This window comes from Plecotus auritus, assembly GCF_963455305.1.
Source record: "Plecotus auritus genome assembly, chromosome: 9".
Lineage (NCBI taxonomy): Eukaryota > Metazoa > Chordata > Mammalia > Chiroptera > Vespertilionidae > Plecotus > Plecotus auritus.
In genome coordinates, this window is record NC_137783.1 from 46,630,077 (window position 1) to 46,649,500 (window position 19,424).

General features: G+C 38.2%; 1 protein-coding gene across 1 annotated transcript in view; it reads left to right on the forward strand.

The window, feature by feature from the left end:
* The window catches only part of MCU (mitochondrial calcium uniporter), a 214,568-nt gene that overhangs the window by 161,049 nt on the left and 34,095 nt on the right, over positions 1 to 19,424 (forward strand). The gene's annotated exons all lie outside the window — the stretch shown is intronic.

A 19,424-nucleotide genomic window follows, 5' to 3' on the forward strand; every position in this document is an offset into this window, starting at 1 on the left:
TTTTTTTTTTGCTAAATTATCTAAACTTGGAGGAAATATCCATTTGTGATTACTCAGTTGTAATATGAAAAGGTTGAAAGGAAAAATAGGCCAGAATCAAAATCAGGAAAATAGCTGGCTTTCTTTATCCTATCTCTTAGAAACATCGAGAACTGACAAAGTAATATCCGTATATAAATTAAAAAGCAGCACTCAACACTTTGTTACAGCTGAGGACAGGTAGGTATGTTGACCCCAGTCAAAACTCAGTATGTAGATGCCAGTTTTTCTCACATGGCCAAAAGGCACTGGACCAAAATGCCACCTCCCATGCCACCTACTTCGTTTCTTTCTTGAGCCCCTCCAAAACAGTGAATAGCTATCACTCTTAACCCTGACACTGTCTTGGCCCATTAAGCATCCAAATGGGTGCTGTCCACATCTATGCCAGCACCACTCCCAGGTCCTATTACCTTCATTACCACTATAGGTAACAGCATTAGATAGTTTCAATAAAGAGAGAACTTCTCTCAGTGTGTAAAATATTGTTCATAATATTGAATCTTCTCAGCTTTTGCTGAACTAAGAGTGATAGCTATTCACTGTTTTTGGAGGGGCTCAATTTCATTCAAAATTGTCTAGGTTTTATGATATTGTCTGACATTGTTATATATGTCAGTATATATTAATATGTATTCCATAAGTTATGTATATTCAGTATCAACTAAGTTACGCTACAACGGGACAGTCATCTGCCAGTGGTTGTTATGATATTCAGAGGCAATTAACTTAAACTAATGAATTTATATTGAAATTTATATTATTAATTTTACCACTTAATGGAGTTACTATTATTATCCTATATACCAATCTGTATGGAAGTATTTCAATAATACAACAATGGTACAGTTATACTGGGGCATCTGGCTGCATGTTATCCCAGAACATAAATACTAGTAGATTGTCCCTATGTTGCATGAGGGGTTGAAGGTAATATTTTCAAAAGCTAAAGGGATACATAATTTTAAAAAGAGTGACTTCTAAATTTCCTGCCAATAAGAAAATAACTCATGTTAGTTATCAAGAAATAGAAGCACAAAAGTATTTGATTTAATGCAACTCAGTGTTATTACTACCACCAAATTATTCACCATTCTTATTTTGTACTTCTTAATTAATTTTACCTTAGGGTCAATATAGCATATGAAAAAACTCTGCTATTAATACACAGTGACTTTAATAGAGTTTAGCCACCAGTAGTTAACAGTTCTACCATCATTCATTGCTCTTTGTTGTAACTGCTAGGTCTTTTTTTTCTTAATCCTCACCCAAGGATATTTTTTCATTGATTATTTTATTTATTTATTTTAGAGAGAGTGTAAAAGAGGGGGAGAGACAGAGAGAAACATTGATATGAGAGAGATACATCCATTGGTTGCTTCCCGCACACGCTCCGACCAGGGGATTGAGCCTGCAACTTAGTTACGTGCCCTTGACTGGAATCCAACCCGAGACCCTTAAATCCTCAGGCCAATGCTCTATTCACTGAGCCAAACCGGCTAGGGCTGCTGGGTCATATTCTATTATCAAATGAGGGCTTGGCCCTAATGTTTTCAAAGTACAAAATCTAAAATGCCACATTACATAATTATGATATTTATACACCTAGTATATATACCTAATATTTACTGCCCCTTAGTAATTGCTTATTAATAATGTTGTTTGGCAGATCTTCTATTATGACAATGATAGCTGATATAAAATATATAGATTATCTTAAATGTCTAACCTTCTTCCCAAAGCAATCTAAAAGGTTCTTGTTTTTTGTATGTGCCATAAATATTTTTGAGGATCTGGTGTAGGCTCTAGATTCTTTCTCTAGAAAATTTATATATACTAGTACACATAGGAAATTTTACATATAATTTATTAGTGACCAGACTACCTTAAACCAATTCATAGAATCCCTAGTCTCATGGACCTGAACTCAAGAACTTCTTTGGATACATTGCACACAGGTACACATGCACATACCTGTACCCACAATCAAGTTCCCTTTCAGGGGAGGATTGTGCTTAGAGGTAAGAGAAGAGCTTTGGAGTCAAACAGAGCTGGGTTTACATCCCACTTCCACCATTTAACCACCTTGTAACCTTAGGCAAGGTAATTAACTTCTCAAAAGTCTTTTCTTATATGTGAAAGGGAGATAGTATTATTTACCACCTCCAAGAGAAAAGTGCACCTAGCCTACAGAAATAGTACTTACCCACCAGAAACTCTTTTTCCTTAAAGGGTGGTTTTGGTAGTGTTACAGACAACTAATCTAAAATGTGTGGTTTGGAGTTCTCATTTTAATTTCTCTGTGCCCCAGATCCTCAAATGTAAAATGGCTCACTGTGAAATGTTTACAATTGCATGAATAGCCTTTAGGGGGTTCCCTTTCTTATTAATGCAGGTAAAGAATGAGAATAATTCCTCTATATAAATGGTTAGTGTATCATTTATCATCCAACCGAGGACACGTTTGAGAGTGAAAAGGGGACAATCAGAGTTGTCCTGACAATTTTTTTTTTAATATATTTTATTGATTTTCTACAGAGAGGAAGGGAGAGGGAGAAAGAGTTAGAAACATTGATGGGAGAGAAACATCGATCAGCTGCCTCCTGCACACCTCCCACTAGGGATGTGCCCGCAACCAAGGTACATGCCCTTGTCCGGAATCGAACCTGGGACCCTTCAGTCCGCAGGCCGACGCTCCATCCACTGAGCCAAACCGGTTAGGGCGTCCTGACAATTTTTAATAGCATAAGTCAGGACATATCTTCACCTTGGCTACAGAGAAAGTGCCAAAGGTGAGCTATAGTAAGAGCAAGGAAGAATAGCCTCTTCTAGCTGCCTTCATTTCTCTATACAGAAATGTAATGCTACTAAGTTATTTCTGTATTGAATTGTGCTAGAGAGTTGTGTTTATTTTGTATTTAACAAAAATATAAGATTTCTTTACAAAAATTGTTTGAAGGCAAATAATTTTAGTAATTAAAGGTCATTGGAAATTCCTGTTTAATAATAAACAATCAACTATTTAATCAATCCAAGTATGGATGATCTTATTGTGAGGTTCTCGGGGCAGGGAACAAAGACAGAGAGTCCAGGTCAGTCAAAAGAAGGAACTTTTAATCTTGCACTCCCGGGCCAGGTTCACCGGTCCTGAGGGTAAGGCCCGAGAAGTCGCACTGGGCTGGGCAGGAGCTGAGGAACTTTTTTTATACAGGTGTTCAGTGAGGATGGAGGACCATGAGCTGAGGGTGGGTGGAATTTCTGCCGCGGGCAGGGGTTCCAGGAATGGAGCCAATATCTGCGCCACCATTTGCCTGGAGCACTGGTCTGTCACGGGTTCTAGGAAGGGACCAGCATTTGTGTCACCATCGGTTGCATGCACCGACTTCTGGAATTCCTCTGACCTAACACTTATAAATTCTTAACCTAAGGTCTATGGATAGTTTGGGGAATAGATGCCTATGCCAATTTTTTTCTTTGGTTTTTGTCCCGTTACTGTTTTTAAAAAGCTTTATTGAGATATATGTTACATACCATAAAAGTCACCTATCACTGTTTAAGCATCGTAAGAATCCAGCTTTAGACTATGTGCTTCACCCCTAAAAGTTCCTTTGTTTCTGTTTTGCAGTCAATCCCTGCTCCCACCTTACATCCCAGGCAACCACTAATATACTTTCTGTCTCTATAGTTAAACCTTTCCTAAAAATGTCATATAAATGGATTCATACAAAATGTAGTCTTTTGCATCTAGCTTCTTTTACATATCAATGCTTTTGAGGTTTATCCGTATTGTAGTTCTTTATTTATATCACTGAGTAGTAATCAAGTACATGAAAAGATCACATTTTGTTTATTCACTTACCAAAAGAAAAGCATTTAAATTATTTTCTATAATGTTGCTATCAACACTTGCTTATAATCTTTGTATGGACATACGTTTTCATTTCTCTTGGGTAGATACATAGGAATGGAATGGCTGGGTCATATGGTAAGTATATACTTAAGTCTTTAGTAAATTATAAAACTGTTTTCCAAAGTGGCTGTACCACATTGCATTCCCAACAGCAATGTATGTGTGTCCTGGTTTCCCCATATCTTCCCCAACACTTGGTATGGTCGATCTTCTTGATTATAGGCATTCTAGTGGATTGTTTTCCTTGTGGTTCTAATTTACATTTCATGGATGACTAATAAGCATCTTTTAAGGTTTTATTAACCATTCAAATATTTTTGTTGGTAAAGTGTCCAAATTTTTTGCCCATTTAAAAAAATTACTATTGTCTTAGTATTGATTTGTAAGGGTTCTTTATATTTTCTAGAGTTTTTCCTGTTACTTTTGAAATCATTTTAGAAGAAAGAGAAGACGATTTTTTGAGTCATGCTGTGTTACTAATGGTCACACTCTTGTACACAGTTGTAAGTTCTGTATTTATTGTCAACATCATATTGAAGACACAAACATATCCCACTACTATCTTTCATTTCAACTTAAAAAAAAAAAAGAAAGAAATGAAACTCCAAAAATGATGGAACACAAAGCTTCAGTGTTTTAATGTGGTCAGCATTCTCACCAACCTAAATATGAAGTTGGCATAACTGAAACACCTTGTATTTTTCCATTTTTGAAATGTATTCTACAGTTTGCATTTTTTTGAAAGTAGAAGTTTCAATTTGAAACTACCAGAATGTTATTGAACTTTTTCCATCACAAAATATCCCCCTCCCTTTTTAAATGATTCTATATAATTGACTATCATTGCCAAGAAAACCAGTCACATGAAATTGGAAAGACCTTTAAGCTTTATGCACTGACAGTATTTGAACTGGCTTAGTTTGGAATAGAAGCAGATTTATGTCAAATATCAGATGATGTCATCTAGTCTAGGATTGCAACATTTATTCCAATATTTTGAAATAAGTTTTGAGGAAATTGGAAACTATTCTGTTTCTCTCCACAATGCAACTTGATGAAACTATTGATATTGCTCTGAGGAATTAGTTCCTAGTTTTTATCTGTTAATAAGCAACTTTTCACAGTTAAGGAAAAATCCTAAATATGTGAGATTCTCTTATGGAAATTAGAAAGGCTGTTAACATTAGTGACTATCACCATCTTTGAAAGGGTGTTAAATTTTTTTGCCAAAATAACAACCAGAGAAAATTATTTTTTACTCTGAGGAAGATCCCGTTACTTTACTTTCTACACAAATGATGCATCTTCCACACTTAGTATCATGCATATGTATATTGCCTCAGAGAAGAAAGGAGCTTCACCCATTTTTTCCCCCAGTTGGTACATACTGGCATTTAAGACTCTTCCAATAGCCCTAAAAGAAGCCTTGCCTGTTATCACAGAAGTAATCACTATCATGAGAAAAAAAATTTATAAGAAAAAGAATCAAAATAGAATTATTTTCTTGGCTTGATTAAATGTTCGAGTTTTTCTATTTAAAAGAGGAAAAAGTTTAATACGATTTAGTTATGGCTTGATTATTTGAGTTTTTCTATTTAAAAGAGGAAAAAGTTTAATATGATTTAGTTATGGCTTGATTATTTGGGGATATTTGAGGCTTTATGAATGAGCATAGTCTTCTAATTTAAGACTTTCAGTTGTTACTATTGAGGAGAAAAATTGTGAACTATTTTAAACAAGCTATAGCTCTGAAGTGGGTAATTAGAAATAGACAATAATATAAATATTCCAACTTCTGGACGAAGTTTCTCTATAGGCTGGTTATAAATAGAAAGCCTTGTCAGTTTCTCTGCAGGAATTAAAAATGTCATAGCTCTTAAAGATATCTCCACTCAGAAACCTTAAAACTGAAACTTGAATTTGTAATCTTTTCATTTTGATATTGCATCAAAGTAGTGATATGAATTTAATTCTATGAGTATTAGAGAATTCTTAGGTTCTCTAGACTAGCATCATTGACAAAGTGAGCTATGGGACCTGTGATTATGTTTTACCACATACTTTTCTTATAGTCTCAAAGTTTTCACAACTTCTTTTCATCAAAACAGAAAGGCACAACCTTTTAGATATCAAAGATGATATTTAAGTTACCATATTCCAAAACTGGGCCCATTATGTGACTTCTTTATTCCAGCTAAGCAATATAGCAGTATTGTAATTGAAATGTTATTTTATATAGAATTAAAGTTTATTTTCTGTTTTAATTGAAGTCTTGTTTTGTGTCTTTAAAAAACAGGAAATAGCCATTAATTTTGTTTTAAAAAGAAGAAAAGTGCTTCAGATTTTACCAACATTTATTTTTTAAATATGGCAATATAGTAGTCTGCCCAGGCTGCCATAACAAAATACCATAGACTGTGTGGCTTAAAGACCAAAATTTATTTTCTCTCAGTTCTGGAGGCTGGAAGTCTTGAGATCAGGGTGCCAGCATGGTCAGGTTCTGGTAAGAACTCTATTCCTAGCTTGCAGATGGCCACCTCTCACAATGGGGAGTCGGGGGAGCACTTAGCCTTCTTATAAAACCACAGTCCTATCATATTAGGGCCTGATCTTTATGACCTCATTTAATCTTAAACACCTCTTACAGACCCTCTCTCCAGATAGTCACATTGGGAATTAGAGATTCAACATATGAATTAGGGGGGAGGGGCACTATAACACAGTTCAGTCCATAGCAGGCATTATAAAGGAAATCCATTTCCAAGGCAATAAAATAAATTATATCTAAAATTTTTATGTATAAATTAGAGGCCCGTTGTACAAAGAGATTCGTGCAATAGGCCTTCCTTCCCTTGGCTTCCAGCACCGGTTTTCCTCCGGCACCCGGGACCCAGGCCTTCGCTCTGGCCAGAGTCTGCCTTCTTCGTCTTTGCTGCAGACTCTGGCCAGAGTCTGCCATCTTTGTCTTTGCTGCAGACTCCGGAGTCTGCAGTCTTGTCTTCGCTGCAGCACTCCATGCCTGGAGCAGCTGGGCAGCGGCCATCTTTGGCCTTCTAATTTGCATACTCACTCTGATTGGCTGTGGGCATAGGAGGTCCAGTCAATTTACATGTTTGTCTATTATTAGGTACGAAGGTAAGATTGTTTGAAATTTTTAGGAAATAGGGGTAAGGGGGAAATCTATACCTTTATCACATTCTCAAAGAGGCAAATTATCCAAAAATACTAAGGAACACAGAATTGGTTTGCATAATTTATACTCTCAACCTTTTTTGCCTTCAGTGGAACAAGTAATTTTTTTTGTCTTGAAATTTGAAGGCATGATTGGAAAATTTCTCATGGATGTGTTATATGATTTTAGTCTTTAGGTTTTAATACTTTAGATTTTAGAAAAAGCAAGAGAAACCATTATAGCAGGCATTTTCATATATTCTCATTGAATATTGTGAAATATTAGAATCCCTGCAATATAGGGAAGGAAACTGAGATATACGTATTATACTCAGTAATCAGTAATATGCTTGGGGATTCAATGTGTCTCCTATGGTAGAACTTGAATACTACCAAATCTGAGTTTCCAAGACCCATAATTGTTCTACTGCACTGTCACTATTTCAGATTGTATTGTATTTTTCACCACCCAGAAATTAAAGTGGGGTCTAATTTAATGAAGTTACTTCCACAACAGCACCATCAAAAGCAGTATTCTTATAAAGAAAAAGGGACTAGAGCACTATATTAGTACAGGGTTTCATTTTTACAAAAGCAAAATAAAATCTTTAATTCTCAGTAGAATGAGTACATGGATAGAAGGAAGGGAGGGAATGGCCATTTACTTCACACAAATGCTTTGTTGACATTTATGAGAAACTAGTAGCCCTGCGCATGAATCCATGCGCCAGTAGGTTGCTGCCACTCTCCTGTAGCTCTCCGCCCACTGCCCTGCCCTCCTGTAACTCCCCTCACCCCCTCCCTCCCCCCATAGCTTGCTGCCCTGCCCCATCATGTAGGTCTCCGCTGCCCACTTGTAGTTCGCTGCCCCACCCTCCTGCAGATCCCTGATCCGGTCGTTACACCTCAGGGTGTAATGGATAATTAGCATATTCCTCTCTTTTTATATAGTATTCTTTTCATAAACTGATTTTAAAAGTACCAGAATTACAAAAGGTACATAGGTTGTACAACTTTCACGTAGCACTAATAATACCATATATTAAAAAATGATTTATAACTTTGTTTTCAAAATTTTTATCATTTAGGCCTCATAATCACATCTTAGTTTTGTGGATAAAAATGGGCCCACATGCCCTAGCTGGTTTGGCTCAGTGGATAGAGCATCAGCCTGCGGACTGAAGGGTCCCAGGTTCGATTCCGGCCAAGGGCACATGCCAGGAGTTGCGGTCTCGATCCCCAGTAGGGGGTGTGCAGGAGGCAGCCAATCGGTGATTCTCTCTCATCATTGAATTGCTGTTTCTATCTCTCTCTCCCTCTCACTTCCTCTCTGAAATCAATTAAAAAAATTGTGGGGCGGGGGGAGGCACATACTAAACTTGCCTGACAAGCTAAGGGGAGGCCTGCATGGCAGCCTTACAAACTCAGAGACCTAAAGTAACCACATAGGATGGTCTGAAATTAAAACTTCTTAACTAAAAGTGAGTCATGTGCTAAGGTTGCTTACTGATATAGTTGAGAAGTTGGTGCTGGCTCTTGGTGGGAGGCCCTACTTCTTCTCCATGTTGACTTCTCTATAGGACTTTAGAATTGTCCTCATGATGTAACTGCTGCTTTCCCCAGAGCAAGTGATTCAAGAGAGTGGGACAGAAGCTACACAGTCTTTTATGGCATAACCTCAGAAGTTTCACACCATCACATCTGCTGTATTCTGATTATGCAGAGCAGTCCTGACTTGATGTGAGATGATACCACACAAGGATGTGAATTCCTAGAGGCAAGGATCATATAGAGCTATCTCAGAGGCTGGCTATCACAATACTTACTATGTAATGTATATTTGGGTATGTATATGCATCTGTATCTGTGTGTGTGTGTGTGTGTGTGTGTGTGTGTGTGTGTGTGTGTGTGTAATGGATGGTAATGATAAACACAAAATACCAACTTCAGGATAGTGGGGTTTTTTGGAGAAGAAAGATTACCCTGATTCAGTGTGGATAATTTTTTGAATGGGAGCAAGGCTTGAGTGAAGTAAGAAGTCCAATACAAGGTAGCTGATATAAGAAAGAGGCATGCCCTAACCAGTTTGGCTCAGTGGATAGAGCGTCAGCCTGTGGACTGAAAGGTCCCAGGTTCGATTCCGGTCAAGGGCATGTACCTGGGTTGCGGGCACATCCCCAGTAGGAGGTGTGCAGGAGGCAGCTGATCGATGTTTCTCTCTCATCGACGTTTCTAACTCTATCCCTCTCCCTTCCTCTCTGTAAAAAATCAATAAAATATATTTTAAAAAAAAAAAAAAAAAAGAAAGAGGCAGAGGTGACCTGGATTAAGATAGTAATAGTAGAGCAAATTGGAAGGATTAGAGATTTGGGGAAATAAAATGAAAGGATGTGCTGACCTATTAGATATGAGAAATGTTATGTTCTTCGTCTAAGAAATGTCCAAACCTGTAGAAAAATTTTATGAATTTATTTGAGCCAAACTGATGACAGTTGCCAGGAAGCAAAATCTTGACAGATTGAGAAAATATTGCAGATATTGGCAGTTTTGCACCTTATTTTATACATTAATATAAATGGGGACACAAGGAGGGTTACATGAAATCCACTGGTGGTAGATTAAGGAGGCAGGAAAATGCTAAGTGAGGAAATTTCTGGGATTGGATAAAAAGCAAAATGAAGAAACACCTATTTCTTTTACATTTGTGGTTACTGCATAGTAAATGTCACTGGAAAGGGACAGGGCTGAGGCAATTTGTCCCAGCACAGGTCTTAGATGTGTGGTTCCTTGACTTTGTGCAGGAAAGATTTCAAAGATATGAGTCCAGGTGATTCTGAGAGTACATTTAATAAAGCTTAGGACAGTGAGACAATGGAAGGGCTTAGGATAGAAGAAGCAAGATCATAGCAACAGGATTGAGCCAAGGCACAGCTGCTTTGATTCAGAAAGATCAGAGAGACAAAGGAAGTGAGCCGAGGCAGGGCTGCTTCAACTCAGGAAAAAAGTCACAGAGGCAAAAGAAGAGAGCCATGCATGGCAGGGCTGCTTGGCTTGCTGGAAAGTCAATAGAGGCAAAAGGAGGACCCGTGGAGACAGGATCAAAGGGTTAGCCTGGGACCAACTGCTGCTACCCACTGCTCCCCTGGTTGCAACCCTTAGAGCTCAGGAGAAAGAAAGGGAAAATACATGTCTGTGGGAATGCTCAAGGCAGAGCACATGCTGGCATTCTTTGTCTTAAGGGCTTTTATCTGTTTTCTGCAGGCGAAAATTTTAGGTCTTAATCAGAATATTTATCAGCTTTCTAGGTATGTCCTTTAATATGCTGGTGTGTCAAAATGAGTGTATAGTGGGGTTTGAGTTCATTATCTGGTCAGCTTCACCTTTGTCTTGGCTTTGTGTTTTGGGCTGTTGTGTTATTTATTCCCCTGACTTCATCCTTCTTGGGTTTGTCTGACACTAATGGCACTAACTGGGTACTCTGTTATCTATCTCCCTGACTTGGGTGATTTAAGCTACCTGCTCTTTGGTTGGTGAGGAGAGATGTAAACTATCTGCTTTTAGGTGTCTTTGGTTAGAGAAGATAAGTTCTTGTGATTTATTAGCTCGATGCTAATTGCTCAACCGTTTGTTTAACTCTCTGTCACAGTTTCCGCATTCCACTTGCCAAGGAATTTTCCTAGCTTCTCACTAATCTGCCTCAGTAAACACTTGCAGTACATAGAGGTGGTATGTGGGCAACAAGATGACAATGAGGGGATCTGTGGTCTCCTGCTCTGGTGCGGGCAGTTGTGTTTTGAGGGGACTGGAAAATATTACTCTGAAATTTCAAAAATGTATTTTGTTGGATGCAAAAAGACAATAAAACAGGCTCACTTAAGGTAAAGATTGACCTGTGTCAAGGAAACTACAGGCCTAGGACATAAGTACCCACCACGACCTGCTTTTTCTTAGGAATTTTTTATGTTCAGGCCATCCTGCATGGTCCTGAGTTTGTAAGGCCCACCATGCAAGCCTCTCCTGAGCTCGTCAGGTTTAGTGCGTGGCCCTTTTTTCATCCACAAGAGTGTCAAGGATATCAGACAATTTTCTGGATTGGGCCATAGTTATGTAATGATGGTGTTATTGACTGATATGAGAAATGTCAGAGATGGTTTGGGAGAAGATTAATTTAGTTTTAGGATTTTTGAGTTTGGGATATGCCTGTGGGAAACCTAGTTGTCCAGCATACAATTGAATTTAGGTTGGAACATCAGCATTTAGATGGTAGCTGACACTTTGTAAGGAGATGAGATTGCCTAGAGAGTGTGTGGATTGAGAAGCATAGAGGTCTAGGACAAAGCACTTAGAAACTTAAGGGGTGAATACAGGAAGAGCCTATGAAGGAAAATTAGAAGGTATAAACAGAAAGGTAAAAACAACCAGGAGGGTGTGAAAAAAGGAAAGCTTTTTATAAAGTGAAGGAGTAGTTAATATCATTAGATGCTGTAAAATGACTTTGGGTTGAACTTATCTGACCTTAGCACCATCATTTAACCTTGCTCAACTTTGTTCTGCTTACCTGTAACAGAAGGACATTAGTCTGTGTGATTTTCCTGGCCCTTCCAACACTAAAATGTTATGCTTATATTTCACATTCTTGATGTAGAATATTACAAAAAGAGGGAAGAAAGAGACAATGGTAAGACATAAGCCACTGGAATCATCCATCATATAAAATTCAGCTCTAAATAGTTTTGCAGAAAACACTCCACATGTGCTTCCTTATTGTACCAGTTCCCTTTCATAATAAGACCTTAAGATATAGTCAAGTTCATAATATATTTTAGAGATTTTACCTATTGTTTTGAACACCAATCGAACATCTTGCTATGCATTTTTTTTTAATCCATTAACAGTTGAGATTTTTATTTATTTTTTTTTCTTTTCAAATTTTTATTAAGGTATTATATGTGTACATATCTTACCATTGCCCCCCACCCCCACCCCACTCCCATACATGCCCTCACCCCCCAATGTTTTGCATCCGTTGGTTACTCTTATATACATGCATATAAGTCCTTCAGTTGATCTCTTATTTCCCCCACCTCTCCCTAACCTTACCCCTGTAATTTGACAGTCTGTTTGATGCTTTACTGCCTCTGTAACTATCTTTTTGTTCATCAGTTTATAATGTTTTTCATTATCCCCAAATGAGTGGGATCATGTGGTATTTTTCTTTCATTGACTGGCTTATTTCACTTAGCATAATGTTCTCTAATTCCATCCAAGTGCCTACAAATGGTCGTAATTCCTTCTTTTTTACGGCAGCATAGTATTCCATTGTGTAGATGTACCATAGTTTTCTGATCCAGTCATCTGCTGATGGGCACCTAGGCTGTTTCCAAATCTTAGCTATTGTAAATTGTGCTGCTATGAACATAGGGGTGCATATATCCTTTCTGATTGGTGTTTCTGGTTTCTTAGGATATATTCCTAGGAGTGGGATTACTGGGTCAAATGAGAGTTCCATTTTCAGTTTTTTGAGGAAACTCCATACTGTTCTCCACAGTGGCTGCACCAGTCTGCATTCCCACCAGCAGTGCACGAGGGTTCCTTTTTCTCCGCATCCTCGCCAACACTTGTCGTTTGTTGATTTGTTGATGATAGCCATTCTGACAGGTGTGAGATGGTATCGCATTGTTGTTTTGATTTGCATCTCTCGGATAATTAGTGACTTTGAGCATGTTTTCATGTGTCTCTTGGCCTTCCTTCTGTCTTCTTTCGAAAAGATTCTATTTAGGTCCGTTGCCCATTTTTTTATTGGATCCTTTATCTTCCTTTTATTAAGTTGTATAAGCTGCCTGTAGATGTTGGAAATTAAACCTTTATCAGTGATACCATTTGCAAATATGTTCTCCCATACAGTGGGGTTTCTTGTTGTTTTGTTGATGGTTTCTTTTGCTGTGCAAAAGCTTTTTATTTTGATGTAGTCCCATTTGTTTATTTTCTGTTTGGCTTCCATTGCCCTAGGGGCAGTATCACTGAAAAAGTTCTTTTGGCATATGTCTGAGATTTTGCTGCCTGTGGATTCCTCTAGTATTTTTATGGTTTCCCGTCTTATATTTAAGTCCTGTACCCATTTTGAGTTTATTTTTGTGTATGGTGTAAGTTGGTGATCTAGTTTCATTTTTTTGCATGTATCTGTCCAATTTTCCCAGCACCATTTATTAAAGAGACTGTCTTGACTCCATTGTATGCTCATGCCTCCTTTGTCAAATATTAAATGCGCATATTGGTTTGGGTCGATATCTGGATTCTCTATTCTGTTCCATTGATCTATATGTCTGTTCTTGTGCCAGTACCAGGCTGTTTTGAGGACAGTGGCTTTGTAATACAGCTTGAAATCTGGTATTGAGATCCCTCCTACTTTATTCTTCTTTCTCAGGATTGCTGTGGCTATTCGGGGTCTTTTTTTATTCCAGATGAATTTTTGGAGAGTTCTTTCTAGGTCTGTGAAATACGCCGTTGGTATTTTAATGGGGAGTGCATTGAATCTATAGATTGCTTTGGGTAGTATGGACATTTTAATGATGTTGATTCTACCAATCCATGAACATGGTATGTTCTTCCATCTGTTTACATCTTCCTCTATCTCTTTTTTCAGTGTCCTGTAGTTTTCCGCATATAGGTCTTTTACCTCCTTGGTTAGGTTTATTCCTAAGTATCTTAATTTTTTTGGTGCGATGGAAAATGGGATTGCTTTTTTAGTCTCTCTTTCTGTAAGTTCATTGTTGGTGTATAGAAATGCCATAGATTTCTTGGTGTTAATTTTGTATCCTGCTACATTGCCGAATTCATTTATTAAGTCTGTTAGTTTTTTGATGGAGTCTTTCGGGTTTTTTATGTACAATATCATGTCATCTGCAAATAAGGACAGCTTTACTTCTTCTTTTCCAATTTGGATGCCTTTTATTTCTTCTTCTTGTCTAATTGCAGTGGCTAATACTTCCAGTACTATGTCAAACAGGAGTGGTGAGAGTTGGCATCCCTGTCTTGTTCCTGTTCTTAGGGGAAATGGTTTTAGTTTTTGCCCATTGAGTATGATGTTAGCTGTGGGTTTATCATATATAGCTTTTATTATGTTGAGGTATGATCCTTCTATTCCCACCTTGTTGAGAGTTTTTATCAAGAAAGGGTGTTGGATTTTGTCAAATGCTTTTTCTGCATCAATTGATATGACTATGTGATTTTTATCTCTCAATTTGTTTATGTGATGTATCACATTTATTGATTTGCGGATATTGAACCATCCTTGCATTCCTGGGATAAATCCTACTTGGTCATGGTGTATGATCTTTCTGATGTACTGCTGGATCCTATTTGCTAGAATTTTATTGAGGATTTTGGCATCTACATTCATGAGGGATATTGGCCTGTAATTCTCCTTCATTGTGTTGTCTTTATCTGGTTTTGGTATTAGGGTGATGCTGGCTTCATAGAAGGAACTTGGAAGTGTTCCTTCCTCTTGAATTTTTTGGAATAGTCTGAGGAGGATAGGTTTTAGTTCTTCCTTGAATGTTTGGTAGAACTCTCCTGTGAAGCCGTCTGGCCCCGGACTTTTGTTTGCTGGAAGCTCTTTGATGACTGCTTCAATTTCTTCCATAGTTACTGGCATGTTGAGATGTTTAGATTCTTCCTGATTGAGTTTTGGAAGGTTATATTTTTCTAGGAATATGTCCATTTCCTCCAGGTTGTCCAGTTTGTTGGAATAGAGTTGTTCGTAGTATTTTTTAACAATCCTTTGTATTTCGGCGGGATCTGTTGTTATTTCACCTCTTTCATTTCTGATCTTGTTTATTTGGGTCCTCTCTCTTTGCTTCTTGGTGAGCCTGGCTAGAGGTTCATCAATCTTGTTTATCCTTTCAAAGAACCAGCTCTTGGTTTTGTTGATCTTTTGTATTGTTTCTTTGGTCTCTATGTCGTTTATCTGTGCTCTGATCTTTATTATTTCCTTCCTTCTGCTTACACTGGGCTTTTCTTGTTGCTCTTTTTCTAACTCTTTGAGTTGTTGGGTTAGGTAATTTATTACCCCTGTTTCTTGTTTTTTGCAGTAGGCTTGTAGAGCTATGAACTTCCCTCTCAGGACTGCTTTCGCTGTGTCCCATAGATTTTGGATTGTAGTGTTTTCATTGTCATTTGTTGTCATGATGTTTTTTATTTCTTCTTTGATCTCTCTGGTAACCCAGTCATGGTTTAATAGCATGCTGTTTAGTCTCCATGTGTTTGATTTCTTTGGGTTGTTTTTATTGTAGTTGATTTCCAGTTTTATGCCACTGTGGTCTGAGAAGATGCTTGATATGATTTCTATCTTCTTGAATTTGAAGAGACTTTGCCTATGTCCCAACATATGGTCTATCTTTGAAAATGACCCATGTGCACTTGAGAAGAATGTATATTCTGTGGCTTTGGGGTGAAATGTTCTGAAGATGTCAATTAATTCCATCTGGTCTAGTGAGTCATTTAGGATTGATGTTTCTTTGCTGATGTTTTGTTTAGAGGATTTGTCCAGTGGTGATAGTGGGGTATTAAAGTCCCCTACTATGATTGTATTGCTGTCAATCTCTCCCTTGATATCCTCCAGGAGTTTTTTTATGTATTTGGGTGCTCCTGTATTGGGTGCATATATGTTTACCAGAGTTATTTCTTCTTGTTGGATTGCTCCCTTTAGTATTATGAAATGGCCTTCCTTATCTCTTGTTATGTCCTTCAGTTTGAGATCTAATTTGTCAGAAATAAGTATTGCTACCCCAGCTTTTTTTTCAGTTCCATTTGCCTGGAAAACCTTTTTCCATCCCTTCACCCTCAGTCTGTGTGCGTCTTTTTTTCTGAGGTGGGTTTCTTGTAGACAGCAGATATATGGGTCGTGTTTTCTTATCCAATCCATTACCCTATGTCTTTTGATTGGGGCATTTAATCCATTTACATTTAAAGTTATTATTGATAGGTACTTATTTGTCGCCATTCCTATTCTTTACCCCTGTGTTACTTCTTCGCTTCCTGTTTCTTTCTTTCTTTCTTTCTTTTTTTTTTACAGCAGACCCTTTAGCATTTCTTGCATTGCTGGTTTGGTGGTAATAAATTCCCTTAGTCCTTTTTTGTCTGTGAAGCTCCTGATTTCACCTTCAATTTTGATTGACAGCCTTGCTGGGTACAGTATTCTTGGATTCAGACCCTTCCTTTGCATGACTTTGTATATTTCATTCCATTCCCTTCTGGCCTGATGAGTTTCTGTTGAGAAATCAGTTGCTAGTCTGATGGGGGTTCCTTTGTATGTAACTTTCTGTCTCTCTCTTGCTGCTTTTAAGATTCTTACTTTGTCATTGGTGTTTGCCAATTTAATTATAATGTGCCTTGGTGTCGGTCTTTTGGGGTTCATTTTGCTTGGGACTCTGTGAGCTTCTTGGATTTGTGTGTGTTTTTTCTTCCCTATATCTGGGAAATTTTCTGTCATTATTTCTTCAAAGAGGTTTTCTATTCCTTGCTCAGCTTCCTTTCCTTCTGGAACCCCTATTATGCGGATGTTGTTTTGTTTTGTGTTGTCCCAAAGTTCCCTTAGACTCTCCTCCTGCCTTTTAATTTTTTTTTCTAGAAGTTGCTTTTCTTGGGTATTTTTTTCCATCTTGTCTTCTAGCTCACTGATGCGGTCCTCTGCTTCTTCTAGTCTACTCTTGATGCTTTCTATTGAGTTCTTTACGGCAGCGATGTCATTTTTCATTTCTTCTTGGTTCTTCTTCATTTCCTCTTGGTTCTTGCTCATATTGTCGAATTTGTCTTCCATTCTTTTCAGCCACCTTATGACCATTTCTCTGAATTCTTTTTCTGGAAGGTTGCTTGCCTCCATTTCGTTTACTTCCTTTTCTGGTGATGCCTGCTTTTCTTTCATATGCGGGCTGCTTCTTTGTCTCCCCATGGTCTCTCTTCTCTGGGTGTCTGGTTATGTAGTTCTCTCTCTCCTGGGTTGATTTAAAGGCACAAAATACAGCACTACCAGGTACAACTCACAAGGCACTGAACAGGAATGTATTCACGATATTAATAACCTCCAATAAAGGTGACCACCAGAGAAAGGCAAATTAGGTGATAGGAGAGAAAGAAGAAGAGGAAAAAGGAAAGAAAGAAAGAAAGAAAGAAAGAAAGAAAGAAAGAAAGAAAGAAAGAAAGAAAGAAAGAAAGAAAGAAAGAGAAAGAAAGAAAGAAAGAAGAAAGAAAGAAAGAAAGAAAGAAAGAAAGAAAGAAAGAAAGAAAAAAGGAGTGTGAAAATGAAATTGGGAAAAGGGAAAGTAAAGAGAAAAAAAAAAAAAGTAAGAGAGACAAGAAAGTGACTAAGAGAGAAAGGGGAACAGACTATATATATTGGGGATAAAACTCCAATAGAACAATCACTAATCCCAGAAAATGCCAGCAACAAGTGCCTGGGGATTAGTACAAACTACCACACCAACTAATATGGAGTGAGGCAAGGAAAGCTGAAGCACAAAACAAACAAAAAAATAAACAAAAGAAGAATAAGCAAAACAATCTCACAAAAAAGCATAAAAATTGGATATAATCTACATTCAAGCAAACAACAACAAAAGGACAGAGAGAAGGACAAGTTTATGGATAGCTCAGACAGCGAAGGGAGAGGTGTATGTGGACTTGGAGCAGAGGATTGGAGATTAGATATGTAAGTAGGGTGAAATTTTAACAAGGGGTAAACAGAAAGAATAGGGAAAATCTAAAGCAGTAAAAGGGTAATATAAACAGGACACTGAAAAGGGGGAGGTTAGGAAGAGAGTGATGGCCTAAAGGTAGAGTTGAGATAGAGTAAAACGATGCTAAAGGAAAGATAAAAATAGAATGTAGAACCCTAATCCCAAAATAAAATGAAGAGAAAATAAAATGACACTTAAAAAAAAAAAAAAAAAAAAAAAGATAAAATAGCAGTAGTAATAATACGGATTGAAAATAAAAATGTAATCATTAAAAAGGTAAAATCAAGTGATGAAAAAAGAAAAAAAAAGTTTCTTGATTAAAAGATGCAAAAAATGAAAATAAAAAAAAAATAAAAAAAATAAAAAAATAAAAGGTAAAAATAAAATGTAAAGTAGTGAAGGTCATTCACTTCCTCTGTTTTTCTGTTTGGCACGCCTGTTTCTCAGTCCAGACAGTATTGCAGTTCCCTGCGATCCACTGCTCTTCAGTGTTGTAAGCCAGTCCTGATTTTAAGCAGGCGGTGTGTCTTAATTTCTCGTATTCCTTTATTTTTGATTACACAAGAGTCGATTTGTGATTCAGCCCCTGGGTGGCAGTGTTTCTGGATTAACTTCCGGGTCTATCTATGGCCTCTCTAGGCAGTGTTAGAGCCTTCTTTCTCTGTGGCACTCGTCACCGGCCTGTGGGAGTGGTCTGCCTCAGAGCTGACTCTCTGATGGTCACTCCCCGCTCCGATCCCCAGGTTCCAGAAAAACAACCTTCCCCTGCAGTCTCCCAGGGTGTCCCCAACTGGGTGATCCTATGTATTGGGCTTAGTAATCAGAAGCAAGAATTTCAAGAGGAAAAAGCCCAGTTGTGCGTACTCCGGGACTCCACGTAAGCCCAGGCACCCAGGGAACGCAGGGGCTGCGCGTAAGTCTGGACTGCCTGAAATTCCCAGGGTGTCCCTGCACTTCAGATCAAAATGGGTTGCTCTTTAGAGTGCCCTTCTCTTAGCAGCTCTGAGGACCCCTTTCCACAATCACAGATCACGCCAGCCCCTACAGCCACGGATTTTTCTAGGCACAGACTTCCCTGGTCCTCCAGCTCCCGCAAAACGCGCGTTCCTCTCTCCCGCCGGGACCAGAGACCTCACCTTATCCCAGGCGAAATCTGACCTTTCCGTGGTGGAGTGCAGAGCTCCTCTGAACCCGCGTGCCTGCGCCAGTTGGGGAGCGTTGCTCTGGGGCTCGCAGCTGTTCCTGGGGTGCCGCCGTTGTGGACTCCCAGGCTTCAGACAAGCTCCACTTTCCGGATCAAGACGGCGCAGACCTTGCTATGCATTTTTAACAATTGGCTAAATTACAAGCATTTGTATTTTATGACTTTTTTATACCTATTGCCCCAAATACATTAAAAAAATAATTCCTTCTTCAAACCCAAGTATTTGTTTGCCTTGCACTTCTTTTAGTCTGGAAAATTCCTTGTCTTTTTATTTTTATGTCTAAATCTGCTGTCATGTTCTATCTCTCAGTATTCATACTGGATGCCCCATATTTCTAGATTTCTTTGAAGCGCACTGATGTAAAAC